At 39.8% G+C, this 23,519-nt stretch overlaps 1 protein-coding gene across 1 annotated transcript in view; it reads left to right on the top strand.

Annotated features, from left to right (window-relative positions):
* LOC142559827 (uncharacterized) overlaps positions 1-23,519 on the top strand; it is a 77,791-nt gene that overhangs the window by 1,654 nt on the left and 52,618 nt on the right. The window lies entirely within an intron of this gene.

Below are 23,519 nucleotides of genomic sequence, written 5' to 3'. Positions count from 1 at the left end.
ACAATCGAGTTTACGTTGTCCATGCTGCTTTAAGGGCGAATACAGGGCATTGCATACCACTTTGTTCTTGCCCGTGCTTGTTTTCATTTTGGAAGATCCTTGAAACTTTGCTGCTCAGATTTAGGCGCACGTTAAAAAACCCCAGGTGGTCGAAATTTCCGGAGTCTTCCATTACGGCGTGCCTCATAATCAGAAAGTGGTTTTGGCACGTTAAACCCCATAACTTAATTTATTTTTTTTAAGCTTTGCTTTGTGTGCACTATGGGCTCTCTGTTAGTAGCTTTCGGCAACTCTGTTTTCACTTGTCACATCATTGTTTAGGAGTTATGTGTGGGTCTTTGGAATTTGTGATACATTTTAGTATTAAGAAATCGTTAATATGTCAGCATGTCATTCATCAGTGATGCGCGCCAAGGTTACGACGCAACGACGTTAACATGACGACGTGGTGATGACTATGTCGTCGGTGACAAGACTGCTTAACTGCTGTGGCAGGAAAAAGTTGCAGTGTTGGCTGTAGAATGTTTATGGCTGCAAAATTTAAGCGAACAGCTGTTTCTTTTGCCTGTTTCACCCGTTCCCGTCACGTCAGCACCAGGCACCACTGTAGGCATTAGGTTAAAATTTTGAACAATCGAGACTGCTTTGCCCCTTCTGCTTAATTAGTGAGGCCATTATATCATATAACATATTGCTTCTGCACGTGCCTGTTTCTTTCGTGGGCGATCCTTGAAACCTTTCTTCGTGTGCGATATGTACCTAGTGTCTTATGGTCACTTCTGTTTGCGGCTTTCGCGAACTCTTGTCTCGTCAGGCCATTTTAAAAAATTCTGGCCCGTAGTTCTTTGTGTTACATTCATTTATAAACCTATAATAATAATAATAATAATAATAATAATAATAATAATAATAATAATAATAATAATAATAATAATAATAATAATAATAATAATAATAATAATATGATAATCAGCGATAGCGACATGCTGCGCCCGAAAGCAATATTACTGCACAACGACGCTGACAGGACGACGTGACGATGGCTGCCATTGGTGCATGACTACTGAACTGCTGTGGCAGGAAAAAGTTGCAACCCTGAATTTTGTACAGCGCGTACATAGTCATTGACGATTATAATTAGGCAGCGGCTCAAGAGCGCGCGATGGAATGTTTGTGGTTGCACCTTCTTGTGAATAATTTTTTTTGTTTTGCCGCTTTCACCCGTTTTCGTGGATGGTCAGTGGTAGGTGTTCGGACTCTGCAAGGTAAACGCTCATTGGACCTTTCGCCACTTTTGTCATTCAGTGGTTCGTTCGTTCTTTCGTTCGTTCAGTAGTTCATTAGTTCATTTCCTAGTTCCCTCTTTCAGTGGTTCATTAGTTGACCCATTGGTTCGTTTGCTCATTCGGGCTTTTCGCTTACATTGGAAATATTCTGCGGTGATTTCTGCACAGCACTGTAGTCATGCCCTGACGTCATAGTGACCATTACATATTCGTCACATCGCCGTCGTTTTGTAATATTGTGGTTGTGCTCAGCGCGTCAACGTCTTCGTCATATTGTTAATGTTGCCATGTCGTCGTCGTCATTCCGGTATTTTTGTCGCTGTTATCGTGCTGTCTTCGCCAGACCACTTTAGTGGTCGTGTCATCTACGTCATGCTGCCGTTACATTAAAGCTTTGTCACCCTCGCCATCACCATGGCGGTGTTGTCGTCGTCTTGCCGAGGTCTTCTTTGGGACATCATAACAGTGTTCTTGCTACTGTCGTCAGCACGACGTCCTCGCCGTTTCTGCCGTACTTCAGCGCCGTTTTCGTCCTTCACAATGTGCGGTCGTCGTTAGACCTTCGTCTTCTCAATCTGTCTTTTTCTATTCTTCTCACGGGCGCGCACAAAGATACACAAGTTATTCACTTTACACTAAGAGGTTGAACCATCTGGTAACATGCGGCGCGGAGGCTCGCCTTAATGTGCGAGATAGGTTGGCATGCAGACGGCTAACCGCAGAGTGGAGAATAGCGTAACGATTACGCAAACAACCTCAAAGGTGTGGTAGGGCCAACCTTTATATGAGCAATCCATAGGTTGCGCAAACATTTAGATGAGTGTGTATTTTAAAGCAAAGGTTTCTTTGCCTACCCTCCCGGGTTTGGCGTGGCAGCGGTTGCTGCTTCCTTGTCGGTCGGCATCTCGGCAGATGTGTATCTCCGAAGCACAGACGGTCCTAACGAATTAGCACATTATAATAAGCTGATGCTTTGGTGCACTTCATTTTATTTGAATTATCCATTCGGTATGTTCCGGTGGGTATGTCGCTGTGACATAAGAGGTACATAATCATAAACGTATCTAGACATGCGCCATAATTTTCTGTGCATACACCTGTCATCGCCATTCTTGCATCGACAAGCATCATAAGTTGCATTTGTCCAAGTGACATCTCAGCGTAAATTTCTAATGCTCCGTAGCCGCCTGACTCTATGCTTGAATGTGCTCATAGCTTTTTTTTTTTTTTGAACGGTGTAGTCGATAAACATGAAATATTGCACGAGATTGAAATTGTGACCCTTGTGTTTGAGAAACATACATTTTAATGGGATTAAATGCGGCACAGGATGAAAGTGAGAACAGTTTTATGCATCGCCCTTTCGTCTATAGCACATATTTACACGCTTCACTTCAGCTTCGCTTGACAGAGATTACGAAAAGTGCATCGGATGTGCATATTTTATTCATCTGTCATGCATCAGACATATCGGGGCGTGAATTTGGGCTGACTGGTTTATTGCATGTTTTACAACAGCGTGTTCATTCAGGAAACAAAATTTGACTCCAAGATATTGACTTTTTTGTACTTTCGTACTTTTCGTCTGCCGTCTTTTTTATATTTATAAGGCAATGACATTATTCTACACCGTTCTGAGCAAAACCATCAATTCCTAGTGAAAACACGTGTTCGGTTCCTGCTGTTCATCTTACTACTCGAGAAACCACGTTGTCCTACTTAACTCATGAGTGATTATTCCTACGATGAGCGTAGCCAAGCGATCGCAGTTGCGACATTGGGACAGTCGAACGCCTAGAAATGCCTCAGAGAAATGAAACAGGTCTTGTTCTGCTTTTTAGCTCTTGCGATGTTGTAAAGCAGAAATTTTCTTGTATACATTCGAGTGGTTTATACGATGCATTACAGTTTTCCTGACAGTCATGTCACACTGGTTTCTCTATTAGTCGAAATGGCACGACTGCCTCACCATTTTAAGTTTGTCGAATAAAAAAGTTACGACATTCCTAGTTGGCTATGTAATACAAATATTAAGAAAGTGCAAAAACGGGCAGATACAAGTGATGCGGGCGAACACAGCGCAATGTTAAGGACAAATAATTGAAAATGTACAAATAAGCCTATGTTATCATTCTGGGTTATCATAACTAGTTATGCAACAGAGCCACGTCTTTCACGCTCACGCACGACATCTCCTTTCTTTATGAGCAATTGTCACTTTTCTCAGTTCTTTCTTAAACGGACGCCGTCGGTTCGTCTCGTTACCCATTACACCTCTTAGCGTCAGTCGTCGGTGACCTTTAAAAATGGAAGCAATATAGGAAGCCAGCCTCCAGGAAAATAATTATAGCTGTCATCACCATCACTATCAGCGTGTTTATGCTCTACCAGTGATTTCCCATAACCCTTGTCTTGCGCCGTTTGATCCCGTCTTATGCTTGCAAACTTCCTTACACTACTAATTCGCAGCCGTAAAAGATGTATGATGGGTAGGTTTGCCCTGCATTAGTATTGCATGGTTTCGATTACGCTGTCACGTCAGGAATTGTAGTATTGTGGAATGAATGGCCTAAGCTTTTCTATAGACTGTTTTATCGGCGAGGAGGAACGTAGCCTCGAACCAGCGCGCCGCGCCGCTCTCCTCCTCGCACTGGTTCGTGCGGATTCCGTTTTCTAGCTCCCAGTGGCAGCTTGCAAAGGTATCGGTTTAATTACGAGTTAATACGATTCTAACGTGTTCTGTCTGGGATTTCTGCGATATCAGACGATTCAAGGTCGACGGGCTACCACGCTGCTGTATTCGGCCGCAAAAATAACTTTGGGAAGCAAGGGTTAAGTGCGCCTTCAGCCGCGGCGACTTCGTGAACACCACCGCGGCGATACCGGAGAAGCGTCCGGTTTGTATTGCCAGCGTAAACAGAAAGGACTTGATCCTATCGCGTGTATGTTCGGAAGGTGTTGTTCTCAGTGAGCGCTCGGCAACGAACTCTAAATTCGCACCCATGATGAAACTGGGATATGAAAGAAAGTGCGTATTCGAGTCGGTCAACTATTGCGAATGGACGAAGTTAACTATTTCTTTGCGCACGGACATAACATTATTCTGTTCAAACGTGTTCTAAGATTATCATGCTTGGCAACCAACTTTCTCGTGGAAGTTGACCGAGGACGTGTTATGAAAACACTACGGGCCAACTAAGAAATGAAGGTGTGTTCTTTTCCGTTCTGTTACCAAAGCCATCCCTACCGCGTTCCGGCCAGCGCTAGTTCACACGGGCTCTCCCGTGCTTCCGAATCTCGCCGGCAAGCTGTTGACGCCGCTGATCACGCGCTGTATTGCTGCAGGAAATAAAGTTGCTGTTGCAAAGAGTAGTTCTTCGTTTTTCAGCTCCCTCGAGGAGGCAGTTACCGCGATTGGGATGTACGCTGGTGCGGCTCACCGCACCAGCGTGATAATCTTCGCCTGAGTGATAATAGAGCTTAATAGAGATCATGGCTAGACATACAATAATAACACGTTAAATATATACGTTACGTATCGACAATGTTCAGAGTTGACTCGCCTCCTACTTCGATCGTGGGCAGAGCTGCGGGAGCGCCTCTAGGCCCGTCGCCGTTTGATATTGCGGCTATATCGAAGCTTTTTTTGATGAACACGCTTTGAAGTTTTGCATTCAAATCAACTTGCTGACACCCCTAGAAAACTGCGAAAACTTGCTTCTCGCCGTCGACAGCACGTTTGTCGTGCACTCTGCATCGCGATCTCCCATACCAGCATGGCGCCGGACAGTAGACGGCGCTGTGATCGCAAAATGGCGATCAAAAAAGAGCATCAATCAATCAATCAATCAATCAAATCTTTATTTCCAACGACAGTTGGGGCTCCCTTAGGCGAAAAGCGGTAGTAGCACCACTTGAACATACCTAAAGGGCCACGTACATGACAGCGGTATTACGATTCATACGTTCAAAAACAAATTTACAATAACCAAGTAAAATATGCAGTTCAAAAAAAAAATTAAGAGGTTGTGCAAATACAACAACGGAACAATAGAACAAATAATGTCAATATATAAGTACACTCCAGAACAGTTGTACATTATAGTTCTAATATTCAATGTTCACGTGAACACACATCATAAAATGACGAAAATAAACGTGTTAGAAGGAATAATGAAACATACTTGATCATGTTCGGGCAGTACAAAACACATTATACAAGAGTTAGAAAAAATTCACGCATTTCTTTTTTTGTAAACGTAGAAAAGTTGGCGTCTTTCTCTTCATATTTATTAAGTAGGGACGGCAGTGTGAATCGAAGAGACTGCAAAAAATAGGCCGTGCGGGAACGAGGAACAAGCCACTTGTCGGTGCTGCGGGTGCGTGAATCAGTGTAATGCATGCTTATATTAGATAAATCTTTAATAAAAACTTTGAATTGCTCGTTTGAAAAGAAATAAGCATACATTAAACGAAAATCGAACATGCGTTTCACACTGAATATTTTATAGCGGGTAAACAATGTAACTGTAGAACTATTGCGCGGGACGTTTGCAATATACCGAAGTGCTCTTTTCTGCAATAGGTGAATTGCATTTATGTTACTAAGGGTTGTGGTGCCCCAGACTAACAGGCAGTAATTTATATGGGAAGAAAACAGAGCATGATAAATCTGAAGTTTAGCATTTTCTGGAAGAAAGTGCCTACATCGTGACAGAACACCAGCAGCACGCGATAACGATTTAGTCGGTGATTCAATATGACACGTCCATGTCATATGAGCAGAAAAAGTCACGCCCAGAAGTTTATGTTTCTCCACTATTTCGACGGGTATTCCCTCAAGCGTTAATGATTGGTTGACGTTGACTTCAGTGCCTCGGGATCTGAAAAAGACAGCTTTTGTTTTTGTCGCATTTGTTCGTAGGCCATTAGCTGTAGACCATTGCAGCACATCTGAAAGTACACTTTGAGTTCTCGCAACAATTTCAGTTGGATCTTGTCCAGAAACAAAAATACTAGTGTCATCCGCGTAGAGCAGGAATGAGGCGTCATTGTTTATCTTAACAATATCATTTATGTAGATATTGAACAGCACTGGTCCTAAAATGCTTCCTTGAGGTACGCCACAAGAAATGGTTTTAGAAGATGAAAAACAGTTAGCAATTGAGACGCATTGTTTTCTTTCAGACAGATACGAACTAAATAGTGAATTAGCTACACCACGTACCCCATAAGCACCTAATTTCCCGAGTAAAATGTTATGGTTTAGGGTATCGAAGGCTTTGCTATAGTCAATGAAAACGCCCAGCGTAAGCTTTCTTTCTTCGATGTTATTAATTATCAGTTCTTTTTGAGCTAACAGTGCAGTCTGTGTAGATTTACCACGTTGAAAACCGTGCTGATACTCCGAAAGTATATTGTGTTTGTTGAAGAAGCTATTTACGCGGCAGAATATTATCTTTTCTAATCCCTTGGAGAATACAGGAATTATAGAAATTGGTCGGTAATTATTAGCATCATTAATATCTCCACCTTTAAATATAACAGAAACTTTTGAGATTTTCATGAGATTTGGGAAACAGCCAGACTGAAAGACTAGATTAAACACGTAGGTTAAACAAGGAGCAAGGAGGTCAACGTAAGCACCAAAGCTAACAGAAAAGGAAGAAAACCTTGGGTAGGGCGCGAGCATATCATTATGATCAAGAGAAAAGGTCGCCTTTTTAAGAAGTTTTTGCGCACACGCGATATTAAGGAATTTGAGGCCTTTAAAACTTACAGAAACAAACTAACTGCCGCGTTGAAAAAGGCAAAGGCCTCCTACTATAACCACATGTTTTCTGACATCTGTCAACGGCGCCCAAACCAAGTTTGGAAAGCCATCAATCAGGCACTGAACCGCAAAGCGGGTCAGAATACATTGACGGAAATAACCATTAACGGGAACAAACTTTCCGGTGTGCATCTAGCCGAGCACTTCAGTGAGCACTTTGCTAATGCGGTGCAACCACTGGGAAGCATTGCTCATACTAACATTAATTACCATAATACTGACACAATTTTTCTCGCACCTACAGATGAAGCAGAAATAGTATGCACATTTCTTTCTCTAAAAAACAGTAAAGCTGTCGATGTCTATGGATTTCAGGTAGAGGCGATTAAGCACGTAATTGACCTCCTTGCTCCTTGTTTAACCTACGTGTTTAATCTAGTCTTTCAGTCTGGCTGTTTCCCAAATCTCATGAAAATCTCAAAAGTTTCTGTTATATTTAAAGGTGGAGATATTAATGATGCTAATAATTACCGACCAATTTCTATAATTCCTGTATTCTCCAAGGGATTAGAAAAGATAATATTCTGCTGCGTAAATAGCTTCTTCAACAAACACAATATACTTTCGGAGTATCAGCACGGTTTTCAACGTGGTAAATCTACACAGACTGCACTGTTAGCTCAAAAAGAACTGATAATTAATAACATCGAAGAAAGAAAGCTTACGCTGGGCGTTTTCATTGACTATAGCAAAGCCTTCGATACCCTAAACCATAACATTTTACTCGGGAAATTAGGTGCTTATGGGGTACGTGGTGTAGCTAATTCACTATTTAGTTCGTATCTGTCTGAAAGAAAACAATGCGTCTCAATTGCTAACTGTTTTTCATCTTCTAAAACCATTTCTTGTGGCGTACCTCAAGGAAGCATTTTAGGACCAATGCTGTTCAATATCTACATAAATGATATTGTTAAGATAAACAATGACGCCTCATTCCTGCTCTACGCGGATGACACTAGTATTTTTGTTTCTGGACAAGATCCAACAGAAATTGTTGCGAGAACTCAAAGTGTACTTTCAGATGTGCTGCAATGGTCTACAGCTAATGGCCTACGAATAAATGCGACAAAAACAAAAGCTGTCTTTTTCAGATCCCGAGGCACTGAAGTCAACGTCAACCAATCATTAACGCTTGAGGGAATACCCGTCGAAATAGTGGAGAAACATAAACTTCTGGGCGTGACTTTTTCTGCTCGTATGACATGGACGTGTCATATTGAATCACCGACTAAATCGTTATCGCGTGCTGCTGGTGTTCTGTCACGATGTAGGCACTTTCTTCCAGAATATGCTAAACTTCAGATTTATCATGCTCTGTTTTCTTCCCATATAAATTACTGCCTGTTAGTCTGGGGCACCACAACCCTTAGTAACATAAATGCAATTCACCTATTGCAGAAAAGAGCACTTCGGTATATTGCAAACGTCCCGCGCAATAGTTCTACAGTTACATTGTTTACCCGCTATAAAATATTCAGTGTGAAACGCATGTTCGATTTTCGTTTAATGTATGCTTATTTCTTTTCAAACGAGCAATTCAAAGTTTTTATTAAAGATTTATCTAATATAAGCATGCATTACACTGATTCACGCACCCGCAGCACCGACAAGTGGCTTGTTCCTCGTTCCCGCACGGCCTATTTTTTGCAGTCTCTTCGATTCACACTGCCGTCCCTACTTAATAAATATGAAGAGAAAGACGCCAACTTTTCTACGTTTACAAAAAAAGAAATGCGTGAATTTTTTCTAACTCTTGTATAATGTGTTTTGTACTGCCCGAACATGATCAAGTATGTTTCATTATTCCTTCTAACACGTTTATTTTCGTCATTTTATGATGTGTGTTCACGTGAACATTGAATATTAGAACTATAATGTACAACTGTTCTGGAGTGTACTTATATATTGACATTATTTGTTCTATTGTTCCGTTGTTGTATTTGCACAACCTCTTATATTTTTTTTTGAACTGCATATTTTACTTGGTTATTGTAAATTTTTTTTTGAACGTATGAATCATAATACCGCTGTCATGTACGTGGCCCTTTAGGTATTTTCAAGTGGTGCTACTACCGCTTTTCGCCTAAGGGAGCCCCAACTGTCGTTGGAAATAAAGATTTGATTGATTGATTGATTGATTGATCTGCGTCTGTGATCCAGTGAGGTGGTCAGCTTTCTTTGCATTTTCGCCAACACAGTTGGCGGCATATTACCACAATCTCCAGAATTTGAGCTTCACAAATGACTGCGCTAACACAATCGAGCTGAGGTTCTAACATAGCTGATGTTTTTTTTTTTCGCTACAAGTTATTTGCGCAAAATCCTTTATGACTCAAGTTAGTGTGTGTAAGCATTTGCAGGGGGAGTGATGGATGGGTCGAACTTGATCTTCACATAGAACTATACTATTGTAGGCTGGCGTTTTTGTCCGCTATAATATATTTGCGCAAGTTCCTTTATCAATCAAGTAAGTATCTGTGAACATGCTTTGCGGGGGGATTCATGAATGGGGGGAGTTTGTGCTTCACATGGAACTATACTACTATGGGCTGAGGATTTCTTCCATTATAACTTATTTAGTGAAATTCGTTCATTAATTAAGTAAGTTAGTGTCTCTAAGCGGGCATCTGTACGGGGAGCGATGGCTGGGTCTATTTTGGGAAGTGATAAATGGGTGGTACTTGAGCTTCAAATAGAGCTATAATATTATAGGTTGATGTTCTTTCCCCTATAATTTACATGCGCAAACTTGTTTATTAATCAGTTAAGCTAGTATCTGTAAACATGCTTTGCAGGGGCAGTGATGGATGGGTGGAATTTGAGCTTCACATGGAACTATACTATTATAGGCTTATGTTCTTTCCCCAATTATTGTGCAAATCCATTTATTAGTCAGTTAAGCTAATATCTGTAAACGTGCTCTCCAGGGCAAGTGATGTATGGGTGGAATTTGAGCTTCACATGAAACTATACTATTATAGGTTGATGTTCTTTCCCCTATAATTTACTTGCGGAACTTCGTTTATTAATCAGTTAGGCTAGTATATGTAAACGTGCTTTGCAGGGGAAGTGATGTGTGGGTGCTTTTGAACTTCACATAGAACTATACTATTATAGGCTGCTGTACTTTCCCCTATAATTTACTTGCGCAAATTCGTTTATGAATCAGTTAAGCTAGTATCTGTAACCATGCTTTGCAAGGGCAGTGGTGGATGGGTGGAATTTGAGCTTCACATAGAACTATACTATTATAGGCCGATGTTGTTTCCCCTATAATTTACTTGCCTAAATTTGTTTATTAATCAGTTAAGCTAGTATCTGTAAACATGCTTTGCAGGGGCAGTGATGCATGGGTGGATTTTGAGCTTCACAGAGAACTATACTATTTTAAGCTGATGTTCTTACCCCTATAATTTACTTGCGCAAATTCGTTTATTAAGCAGAAAAGCTAGTATCTGTAAACGAGCATTGCATAGGCAGTGATGGATGGGTGGAACTTGAGCTTCACATGGAACTCTACTATTATAGGCCGATGTTGTTTCCCCTATAATTTACTTGCCTAAATTTGTTTATTAATCAGTTAAGCTAGTATCTGTAAACATGTTTGCAGGGGCAGTGATGAATGGGTGGTATTTGAGCTTCACATAGAACTATACTATTATAGGCTGATGTTCTTTCCCCTATAATTTACTTGCCCAAATTTCTTTATTAATCAGTTAAGCTAGTATCTGTAAACGTGCTTTGCAGGGGCAGTGATGGATGGGTGGAATTTGACCTTCACACGGAACCATACTATTAGAGGCTGATGTTCGTTCCCCTATAATTTACTTGCGGAAATTCGTTTATTAATCAGTTTAGCTAGTATCTGTAAACATGCTTTGCAGGGGAAGTGATGAATGAGTGGTATTTGAGCTTAACATTGAACTATACTATTATAGGCTGATGTTCTTTCCCCTATAATTTACTTGCGCAAATTCGTTTATTAATCAGTTAAGCTAGTATCTGTAAACGTGCTTTGCAGGGGCAGTGATGGATGTGTGGAATTTGAGCTTCACATAGAACTATACTATTATAAGCTGATGTTCTTTCCCTCATAATTTACTTGCGCAAATTTGTTTATGAATCATTTAAGCTAGTATCTGTAAGCACGCTTTGCAGGGGCAGTGATGGAGGCGTGGAAATTGAGCTTCACATGGAACTATACTATTATAGGCTGATGTTCTTTCACCTATAATTTACTTGCGAAACTTCGTTTATTAATCAGTTATGCTAGTATATGTGAACGTGCTTTGCAGGGGAAGTGATGAATGGGTGGTATTTGAGCTTCCCATGGAACTATACTATTATAGGCTGATGTTCTTTCCCCTATAATTAACTTGCGCAAATTCGTTTATTAATCAGTTAAGCTAGTATCTGTAAACATGCTCGTGCTTTGCAGAGGCAGTGATGGATGGGTGGAATTTGAGCTTCACATGGAACTATACCATTATAGGCTGATGTTCTTTCCCCTATAATTTACATGCGCAGATTGGTTTATTAATCAGTCAAGCTAGTATCTGTAAACATGCTTGGCAGCGGCAGTGATGGATGGGTGGAATTTGAGCTTGACATGGAACTATACTATTATAGGCTGATGTTGTTTCCCCTATAATTTACTTGCGCAAATTCGTTTATTAATCAGTTAATCTAGTATCTGTAAACATGCTTTGTAGGGGAAGTGATGGATGGGTGGTATTTGAGCTTCACATAGAACTATACTATTATAGGCTGATGTTCTTTCCCCAATTATTGCGCAAATTCGTTTATTATTAAGTTTAGCTAGTATCTGTAAACATGTTTGCAGGGGCAGTGATGAATGGGTGGTATTTGAGCTTCACATAGAACTATACTATTATAGGCTGATGTTTCCCCTATAATTTACGTGTGCAAATTCGTTTATTAATCAGTTAGGCTAGTATCCGTGAACATGCTTTGCAGGGGCAGTGATGGATGGGTGGAACTTGAGCTTCACATGGAACTATACTATTATAGGCTGATGTTCTTTCCCCTATAATTTACTTGCGCAAATTCGTTTATTAATCAGTTAAGCTAGTATCTGTAAACACGCTTTGCAGGGGCAGTGATGGATGGGTGGAACTTGAGCTTCACATGGAACTCTACTATTATAGGCTGATGTTCTTTCCCCTATAATTTACTTGCGCAAATTCGTTTATTAATCAGTTACGCTAGTATCTGTAGACATGCTTTGCAGGGGAAGTGATGAATGGGTGGTATTTGAGCTTCACATGGAACTATACTATTATAGGCTGATGTTCTTTCCCCTATAATTTACTTGCCCAAATTCGTTTATTAATCAGTTAAGCTAGTATCTGTAAACGTGCTTTGCAGGGGCAGTGATGGATGGGTGGAACTTGAGCTTCACATGGAACTATACTATTATAAGCTGATGTTCTTTCCCCTATAATTTACTTGCGCAAATTCGTTTATTAATCAGTTAAGCTAGTATCTGTAAACACGCTTTGCAGGGGCAGTGATGGAGGGGTGGAATTTGAGCTTCACATGGAACTATACTATTATAGGCTCATGTTCTTTCCCCTTTAATTTACTTGCGGAAATTCGTTTATTAATCAGTTAATCTAGTATCTGTAAACATGCTTTGTAGGGGAAGTGATGGATGGGTGGTATTTGAGCTTCACATAGAACTATACTATTATAGGCTGATGTTCTTTCCCCAATTATTGCGCAAATCCGTTTATTAGTCAGTTAAGCTAGTATCTGTAAACATACTTTGCAGGGGAAGTGATGAATGGGTGGTATTTGAGCTTCACATAGAACTCTACTATTATAGGCTGATGTTCTTTCCCCTCTAATTTACTTGCCCAAATTCGTTTATTAATCAGTTAAGCTAGTATCTGTAAACGTGCTTTGCTGGGGCAGTGATGGATGGGTGGAACTTGAGCTTCACATGGAACTATACTATTATAGGCTGATGTTCTTTCCCCAATTATTGCGCAAATCCGTTTATTAGTCAGTTAAGCTAAGATCTGGAAACATGCTTTGCAGGGGCAGTGATGGATGGGTGGAATTTGAGCTTCACATAGAACTATACTATTATAGGCTGATGTTCTTTCTCCTATAATTTACTTGCGCAAATTTGTTTATTAATCAGTTAATCTAGTATCTGTAAACATGCTTTGTAGGGGAAGTGATGGATGGGTGGTATTTGAGCTTCACATGGAACTATACTATTATAGGCTGATGGTCTTTCCCCTCTAATTTACTTGCCCAAATTCGTTTATTAAGCAGAAAAGCTAGTATCTGTAAACGAGCATTGCATAGGCAGTGATGGATGGGTGGAACTTGAGCTTCACATGGAACTCTACTATTATAGGCTGATGTTCTTTCCCTTATAACTTGCGCAAATTTGTTTATTAATCAGTTAAGCTACTATCTGTAACCATGCTTTGCAGGGGTAAGTGATGGATAGGTGGAATTTGAGCTTCACATAGAACTATACTATTATAAGCTGATGTTCTTTCCCCTATAATTTACTTGCGCAAATTAGTTTATTAAGCAGTTAAGCTAGTATCTGTAAACTTGTTTGCAGGGGCAGTGATGAATGGGTGGTATTTGAGCTTCAAATAGAGCTATAATATTATAGGTTGATGTTCTTTCCCCTATAATTTACATGCGCAAACTTGTTTATTAATCAGTTAAGCTAGTATCTGTAAACATCCTTTGCAGGGGCAGTGATGGATGGGTGGAATTTGAGCTTCACATGGAACTATACTATTATAGGCTTATGTTCTTTCCCCAATTATTGTGCAAATCCATTTATTAGTCAGTTAAGCTAATATCTGTAAACGTGCTCTCCAGGGCAAGTGATGTATGGGTGGAATTTGAGCTTCACATGAAACTGTACTATTATAGGTTGATGTTCTTTCCCCTATAATTTACTTGCGGAACTTCGTTTATTAATCAGTTAGGCTAGTATATGTAAACGTGCTTTGCAGGGGAAGTGATGTGTGGGTGCTTTTGAACTTCACATAGAACTATACTATTATAGGCTGCTGTACTTTCCCCTATAATTTACTTGCGCAAATTCGTTTATGAATCAGTTAAGCTAGTATCTGTAACCATGCTTTGCAAGGGCAGTGGTGGATGGGTGGAATTTGAGCTTCACATAGAACTATACTACTTTAAGCTGATGTTCTTACCCCTATAATTTACTTGCGCAAATTCGTTTATTAAGCAGAAAAGCTAGTATCTGTAAACGAGCATTGCATAGGCAGTGATGGATGGGTGGAACTTGAGCTTCATATGGAACTCTACTATTATAGGCTGATGTTCTTTCCCCTATAATTTACTTGCGCAAATTCGTTTATTAATCAGTTACGCTAGTATCTGTTGACATGCTTTGCAGGGGAAGTGATGAATGGGTGGTATTTGAGCTTCACATGGAACTATACTATTATAGGCTGATGTTCTTTCCCCTATAATTTACTTGCGCAAATTCGTTTATTAATCAGTTACGCTTGTATCTGTAGACATGCTTTGCAGGGGAAGTGATGAATGGGTGGTATTTGAGCTTCACATGGAACTATACTATTATAGGCTGATGTTCTTTCCCCTATAATTTACGTGTGCAAATTCGTTTATTAATCAGTTAGGCTAGTATCCGTGAACATGCTTTGCAGGGGCAGTGATGGATGGGTGGAACTTGAGCTTCACATGGAACTATACTATTATAGGCTGATGTTCTTTCCCCTATAATTTACTTGCGCAAATTCGTTTATTAATCAGTTAAGCTAGTATCTGTAAACACGCTTTGCAGGGGCAGTGATGGATGGGTGGAACTTGAGCTTCACATGGAACTCTACTATTATAGGCTGATGTTCTTTCCCCTATAATTTACTTGCGCAAATTCGTTTATTAATCAGTTACGCTAGTATCTGTAGACATGCTTTGCAGGGGAAGTGATGAATGGGTGGTATTTGAGCTTCACATGGAACTATACTATTATAGGCTGATGTTCTTTCCCCTATAATTTACTTGCCCAAATTCGTTTATTAATCAGTTAAGCTAGTATCTGTAAACGTGCTTTGCAGGGGCAGTGATGGATGGGTGGAACTTGAGCTTCACATGGAACTATACTATTATAAGCTGATGTTCTTTCCCCTATAATTTACTTGCGCAAATTCGTTTATTAATCAGTTAAGCTAGTATCTGTAAACACGCTTTGCAGGGGCAGTGATGGAGGGGTGGAATTTGAGCTTCACATGGAACTATACTATTATAGGCTCATGTTCTTTCCCCTTTAATTTACTTGCGGAAATTCGTTTATTAATCAGTTAATCTAGTATCTGTAAACATGCTTTGTAGGGGAAGTGATGGATGGGTGGTATTTGAGCTTCACATAGAACTATACTATTATAGGCTGATGTTCTTTCCCCAATTATTGCGCAAATCCGTTTATTAGTCAGTTAAGCTAGTATCTGTAAACATACTTTGCAGGGGAAGTGATGAATGGGTGGTATTTGAGCTTCACATAGAACTCTACTATTATAGGCTGATGTTCTTTCCCCTCTAATTTACTTGCCCAAATTCGTTTATTAATCAGTTAAGCTAGTATCTGTAAACGTGCTTTGCTGGGGCAGTGATGGATGGGTGGAACTTGAGCTTCACATGGAACTATACTATTATAGGCTGATGTTCTTTCCCTTATAACTTGCGCAAATTTGTTTATTAATCAGTTAAGCTACTATCTGTAACCATGCTTTGCAGGGGTAAGTGATGGATAGGTGGAATTTGAGCTTCACATAGAACTATACTATTATAAGCTGATGTTCTTTCCCCTATAATTTACTTGCGCAAATTAGTTTATTAAGCAGTTAAGCTAGTATCTGTAAACATGCTTTGTAGGGGAAGTGATGGATGGGTGGTATTTGAGCTTCACATGGAACTATACTATTATAGGCTGATGGTCTTTCCCCTCTAATTTACTTGCCCAAATTCGTTTATTAAGCAGAAAAGCTAGTATCTGTAAACGAGCATTGCATAGGCAGTGATGGATGGGTGGAACTTGAGCTTCACATGGAACTCTACTATTATAGGCTGATGTTCTTTCCCTTATAACTTGCGCAAATTTGTTTATTAATCAGTTAAGCTACTATCTGTAACCATGCTTTGCAGGGGTAAGTGATGGATAGGTGGAATTTGAGCTTCACATAGAACTATACTATTATAAGCTGATGTTCTTTCCCCTATAATTTACTTGCGCAAATTAGTTTATTAAGCAGTTAAGCTAGTATCTGTAAACATGTTTGCAGGGGCAGTGATGAATGGGTGGTATTTGAGCTTCACATAGAACTATACAATTATACGCTGATGTTCTTTCCCCTATAATTTACTTGCCCAAATTTGTTTATTACTCAGTTAAGCTAGTATCTGTAAACGTGCTTTGCAGGGGCAGTGATGGATGGGTGGAATTTGACCTTCACACGGAACCATACTATTAGAGGCTGATGTTCGTTCCCCTATAATTTACTTGCGGAAATTCGTTTATTAATCAGTTTAGCTAGTATCTGTAAACATGCTTTGCAGGGGAAGGGATGAATGAGTGGTATTTGAGCTTAACATGGAACTATACTATTATAGGCTGATGTTCTTTCCCCTATAATTTACTTGCGCAAATTCGTTTATTAATCAGTTAAGCTAGTATCTGTAAACGTGCTTTGCAGGGGCAGTGATGGATGTGTGGAATTTGAGCTTCACATAGAACTATACTATTATAAGCTGATGTTCTTTCCCTCATAATTTAATTGCGCAAATTTGTTTATGAATCATTTAAGCTAGTATCTGTAAGCACGCTTTGCAGGGGCAGTGATGGAGGTGTGGAAATTGAGCTTCACATGGAACTATACTATTATAGGCTGATGTTCTTTCCCCTATAATTTACTTGCGGAACTTCGTTTATTAATCAGTTAAGCTAGTATATGTGAACGTGCTTTGCAGGGGAAGTGATGAATGGGTGGTATTTGAGCTTCCCATGGAACTCTACTATTATAGGCTGATGTTCTTTCCCCTATAATTTACTTGCGCAAATTCGTTTATTAATCAGTTAAGCTAGTATCTGTAAACATGCTCGTGCTTTGCAGAGGCAGTGATGGATGGGTGGAATTTGAGCTTCACATGGAACTATACCATTATAGGCTGATGTTCTTTCCCCTATGATTTACATGCGCAGATTGGTTTATTAATCAGTCAAGCTAGTATCTGTAAACCTGCTTGGCAGCGGCAGTGATGGATGGGTGGAATTTGAGCTTGACATGGAACTATACTATTATAGGCTGATGTTGTTTCCCCTATAATTTACTTGCGCAAATTCGTTTATTAATCAGTGAAGCTAGTATCTGTAAACACGCTTTGCAGGGGAAGTGATGAATGGGTGGTATTTGAGCTTCACATAGAACTATACTATTATGGGCTGATGTTTTTTCCCCTATAATTCACTTGTGCAAATTCGTTTATTATTGAGTTTAGCTAGTATCTGTAAACATGTTTGCAGGGGCAGTGATGAATGGGTGGTATTTGAGCTTCACATAGAACTATACTATTATAGGCTGATGTTGTTTCCCCTATAATTTACTTGCGCAAATTCGTTTATTAATCAGTTAAGCTAGTATCTGTAACCATGTTTGCAGGGGCGGTGATGGATGGGTGGAATTTGAGCTTCACATGGAACTATACTATTATAGGCTGATGTTCTTTCCCCTATAATTTACTTGCGCAAATTCGTTTATTAATCAGTTACGCTAGTATCTGTAGACATGCTTTGCAGGGGAAGTGATGAATGGGTGGTATTTGAGCTTCACATGGAACTATACTATTATAGGCTGATGTTCTTTCCCCTGTAATTCACTTGCGCAAATTCGTTTATTAATCAGTTTAGCTAGTATCTGTAAACGTGCTTTGCAGGGGAAGTGATGGGTGGGCGGTATTCGTGCTTCACATAGAACTATACTATTATAGGTTGATGTTCTTCCCCCTATAATTTACTTGCGCAAATTTGTTGAGCTAGTATCTGTAAACATGCTTTGCAGGGGAAGTGATAAATGGGTGGTATTTGAGCTTCAAATAGAACTACACTATTATAGGTTGATGTTCTTTCCCCTATAATTTACTTGCGCAAATTTGTTAAGCTAGTATCTGTAAACATGCTTTGCAGGGGAAGTGATAAATGGGTGGTATTTGAGCTTCAAATAGAGCTATAATATTATAGGTTGATGTTCTTTCCCCTATAATTTACATGCGCAAGCTTGTTTATTAATCAGTTAAGCTAGTATCTGTAAACATGCTTTGCAGGGGCAGTGATGGATGGGTGGAATTTGAGCTTCACATGGAACTATACTATTATAGGCTTATGTTCTTTCCCCAATTATTGTGCAAATCCATTTATTAGTCAGTTAAGCTAATATCTGTAAACGTGCTCTCCAGGGCAAGTGATGTATGGGTGGAATTTGAGCTTCACATGAAACTATACTATTATAGGTTGATGTTCTTTCCCCTATAATTTACTTGCGGAACTTCGTTTATTAATCAGTTAGGCTAGTATATGTAAACGTGCTTTGCAGGGGAAGTGATGTGTGGGTGCTTTTGAACTTCACATAGAAGTATACTATTATAGGCTGCTGTACTTTCCCCTATAACTTACTTGCGCAAATTCGTTTATGAATCAGTTAAGCTAGTATCTGTAACCATGCTTTGCAAGGGCAGTGGTGGATGGGTGGAATTTGAGCTTCACCTAGAACTATACTATTATAGGCCGATGTTGTTTCCCCTATAATTTACTTGCCTAAATTTGTTTATTAATCAGTTAAGCTAGTATCTGTAAACATGCTTTGCAGGGGCAGTGATGCATGGGTGGATTTTGAGCTTCACATAGAACTATACTATTTTAAGCTGATGTTCTTACCCCTATAATTTACTTGCGCAAATTCGTTTATTAAGCAGAAAAGCTAGTATCTGTAAACGAGCATTGCATAGGCAGTGATGGATGGGTGGAATTTGAGCTTCACATGGAACTCTACTATTATAGGTTGATGTTCTTTCCCCTATAATTTACTTGCGCAAATTCGTTTATTAATCAGTTACGCTAGTATCTGTAGACATGCTTTGCAGGGGAAGTGTTGAATGGGTGCTACTTGAGCTTCACATGGAACTCTACTATTATAGGTTGATGTTGTTTGCCCTATAATTTACTTGCGCAAATTCGTTTATTAATCAGTTACGCTAGTATCTGTAGACATGCTTTGCAGGGGAAGTGATGAATGGGTGGTATTTGAGCTTCACATGGAACTATACTATTATAGGCTGATGTTCTTTCCCCTATAATTTACTTGCGCAAATCCGTTTATTAGTCAGTTATGCTAGTGTCTGTAAACATGCTTTGTAGGGGAAGTGATGGATGGGTGGTATTTGAGCTTCACATGGAACTCTACTATTATAGGTTGATGTTCTTTCCTCTATAATTTACTTGCGCAACTTCGTTTATTAATCAGTTAAGCTAGTATCTGTAACCAAGGTTTTCAGGGGAAGTGATGAATGGGTGATATTTGAGCTTCACATGGTACTGTACAATTATAGGCTCATGTTCTTTCCCATATAATTTACTTGCACAAATTTGTTTATGAATCAGTGAAGCTAGTTTCTGTAAACACGCTTTGCAGGGGCAGTGATGGAGGGGTGGAATTTGAGCTTCACATGGAACTATACTATTATAGGCTCATGTTCTTTCCCCTTTAATTTACTTGCACAAATTCGTTAATAAATAGTTAAGCTAGTATCTGTAAACACGCTTTGCAGGGGCAGTGATGGAGGGGTGAAATTTGAGCTTCACATAGAACTATAATATTATAAGCTGATGTACTTTCCCCTATAATTTACTTGCGGAAATTCGTTTATTAATCAGTTAAGCTAGTATCTGTAAACATGCTTTGCAGGGGCAGTGATGGATGCGTGGAATTTGAGCTTCACATGGGACTATGCTATTACAGGCTGATGTTCTTTCCCTTATAACTTGCGCAAATTTGTTTATTAATCTGTTAAGCTAGTATCTGTAAACATGCTTTGCAGGGGCAGTGATGGATGCGTGGAATTTGAGCTTCACATGGGACTATGCTATTACAGGCTGATGTTCTTTCCCCTATAATTTACTTGCCCGAATTCGTTTATTAATCAGTTAAGCTAGTATCTGTAAACTTGCTTTGCAGGGGCAGTGATGGATGGGTGGAATTTGAACGTCACATGGAACTATACTATTATAGGCTGATGTTCTTTCCCCTATAATTTACTTGCGTAAATTCGTTAATTAATCAGTTAAGCTAACATCTGTAAACATGCTTTGCAGGGGAAGTGATGGATGGGTGGTATTTGAGCTTCACATAGAACTATAGTATTATAGGCTCATGTTCTTCCCCCTATAATTTACTTGCGCAAATTCGTTTCTTAATCAGTTAAGCTAGTATCTGTAAACACGCTTATCAGGGGCAGTGATGGAGGGGTGGAATTTGAGCTTCACATGGAACTATACTATTATAGGCTGATGTTTTTGCGCTATAAGTTATTTTCGCAAATTTGTTTATTGATCAAGTAAGGTCGTGCAAGTAAACATGCATTTGCAGGGGGAGGGATGCATGTGTGCAATTTGAGTTTCACAGAACTATACTGTTGTGGGCTGATCTTTACGTCCGCTGTAACTTATTTATGCAAATTCGTTTATTAATCAAGTATGTCACTTTAAACGTGCATTTTTAGGGGAAGTGATGTATGGGCGGTGAGCTTCAGATAGAACTATACTATTATAGGCTGATGTTCTTTCCGCTATAATTTATTTGCGCAAATTAGTTCCTTAATGAAATAACTTAGTGTGTGTAAGCGGGCATTTGCAGGGGGAGTGATAAATGGGCAGAAGTTTAGCTTCACAAGGATTGATACTATTATAGGCTGATGTTTGCTTCTGCTATAAGTTATTTTCAGAAATTCGTTTCAGAAAATCTAGTAAGTTAGAGTGTGTAAGTGGGCATTTGGGGGGGGGGGGGGGGCAAGGAGAGATGTGGATGTGTGGAATTTGAGCTTCACATAGAGCTATACTGTAAGAGGCTGATGTTTTCTACCATTTTAAATTATTTGCGCAGATTCCTTCATTAATCAAGAAAGTGTCTCTTAGCGCGCATTTGCAGGGGCAGTGACTGATAGATCCAATTAGAGCGTGACATGGATCTGAGCTAACACTACTGAGCATAGGTTCTAACATATTAATATAGGCTGCTGTTTCTTCCGCTATAATTTTTTTCGCAACTTCGTTTTTAATCAAGTAATCAAGGAAGTTTGTGTCTGTAAACGGGCATTTGCAGGATCAGTAATGGATAGATCGAATTTGAGCGTGACTTAGATCTCAGCTTACACCAATGTGGGCAGTTTCTAACATACTATTATAGGCTGATGTTTTTTCCACTATAATATATTTGCGGAAATTAATTTATTAATCAAGTGAGTTTGTCTGTAAGCGGGAGATTTGCTGAGGAAGTGTTGGATGCGTCAAATTTGAGCATCACATAAAACTGAGCCAACACGACTTAGCTGAGGTTCTAACATGCTATATGCTCATGCGTTTTCCGCAATATGTAATTTGCGCAAAACCGCTTCATAATCATGTATTTATTGCCTTTGTGCGGGCGTTCAAGCGGTGGGATGGATGCATCAAGTTTCAGCTTCAGAGAAAAATAGGTTAGCACGATTACGCAGAGGTTCTATGGGTTATAAACTGATGTTCTTTCCTCGAACAGAAATTTGTGCATATTCGTTTAATATTAACGGATGTCAGTGTAAGCATACGGGCTTTTGAAGGGGGAGTGATAGATGCGTCGAAGTTGAGGTTTTCAGGGATTTGGGTCAGACAACGTGGCTGACGTTCTGTCGGGCTCTATATTTTTTTTCCGAAATTAGTCATTTTTGCAAATTTATATAATAGTCATGTAATTTAGTAACTGCGTACGTGTGTTTGCGGAAGGAGTGATGGATACGTCGAGATTCAGCTTTTAATGGAGGTGATTTACCACAAATGAGCTGGTTGCAGTTTTCCGCGACAACTATAATTTCTTGAAATTCGCTTAATAATCGTGCAGTTAGCTGTGCAGCGGGAGTGAAATATGTGTGAAATTTGAGCTTTATATATAAGTAATTCCGACAGCGCAGACGTTCTATCGGGCTATAGACATACGTTCTTTCCGCGATGACGTACTGCGCATATTCGTTTAATATTGGTGCAAGTTTGTATACGCGCATTTGCAGGGGTTGTGATGGATGGTTCGAATTTAAGCTTTACGGTGAAGTGAGTTAACACGACGTTGCTGAGGTTCTGACATGCTGTAGGCTGGTGTTTCTTCTGCGAATTGATTTATCTATCATTTACGTGTCTGGACACGTGCATTTGTAGGGGGCGTGATGGATGCGTTGAGCTTGAGCGTTACAGAGAACTGAGTTAGCACGACGTAGCGTAGGTTCTAACGGGCTAAATGCTTGTATTTTGCTCTACAAGTAATTTGCGCAAATGAGTTTAATGACCGTATAAGTTAGTTTCTATATAGGTGCATTTGGTGCCAGCGATATTAATAATGCTCATGTACTGTCTACATAAATGTTACCGCAATTAAAAGAAAGGGGATGGCGGAATCTGAGAACAAGTTCGAGTTTGATGGTGTCTAGGCAAGCAACCCAGTGTCTCGTATCACGAAATATTTTTCCCGTTCCTGTCACATACGCAAACCACGTTTTCTTTTGTTTGCTTTCGTCCATCGCTGCCGAGAACGGCCGGCACGACATGGACCCGGTCGTGTTGTGCAATCATCTGCTGCCCGAGGAAGATGCCGGGTTTTGCGGCTTCGTCACCAGGTGAAGCGTGGGAGGCAGCACCGGGGGCATCTATACGAGTCAGGGCAACAAGGTGAGCTCATCGAGCAGTTTTCTTGCGTCGTAATTTTTCCAATACCTCTCGCTCTGCACGGTGAATTGCCTGTAAAATTATTTCGGTAGCTCTATATTCGAGCAGCGCAGTGTCACAAGGTCGACTGCGGTGTGCAAGGATACTGCAAAGGCCGTTATGCATAATTTTTTTTTAAATTCATCCTTTTTAATGTATTTTGTCGTTGCGTCCCGCTATCACTCGCTTTTCTTTTCTAGCTAGAATGCTATAGTTGGCACTGATCAATCAGTTCTAAACGTGGGAAAAAACTGCTTATCGGCTCCTCTTCCATCATTTGGGCTTTTAATAAGCTTTACTTTGAAACTTGCATTATAATCACAGAAATTTCGGTATTGTTTCGAGTATACTGGGATGTGAA

The sequence above is a fragment of the Dermacentor variabilis genome, chromosome 10 (assembly GCF_050947875.1).
Source record: "Dermacentor variabilis isolate Ectoservices chromosome 10, ASM5094787v1, whole genome shotgun sequence".
NCBI lineage: Eukaryota > Metazoa > Arthropoda > Arachnida > Ixodida > Ixodidae > Dermacentor > Dermacentor variabilis.
This window is presented reverse-complemented; position numbering and strand designations above follow the sequence as displayed.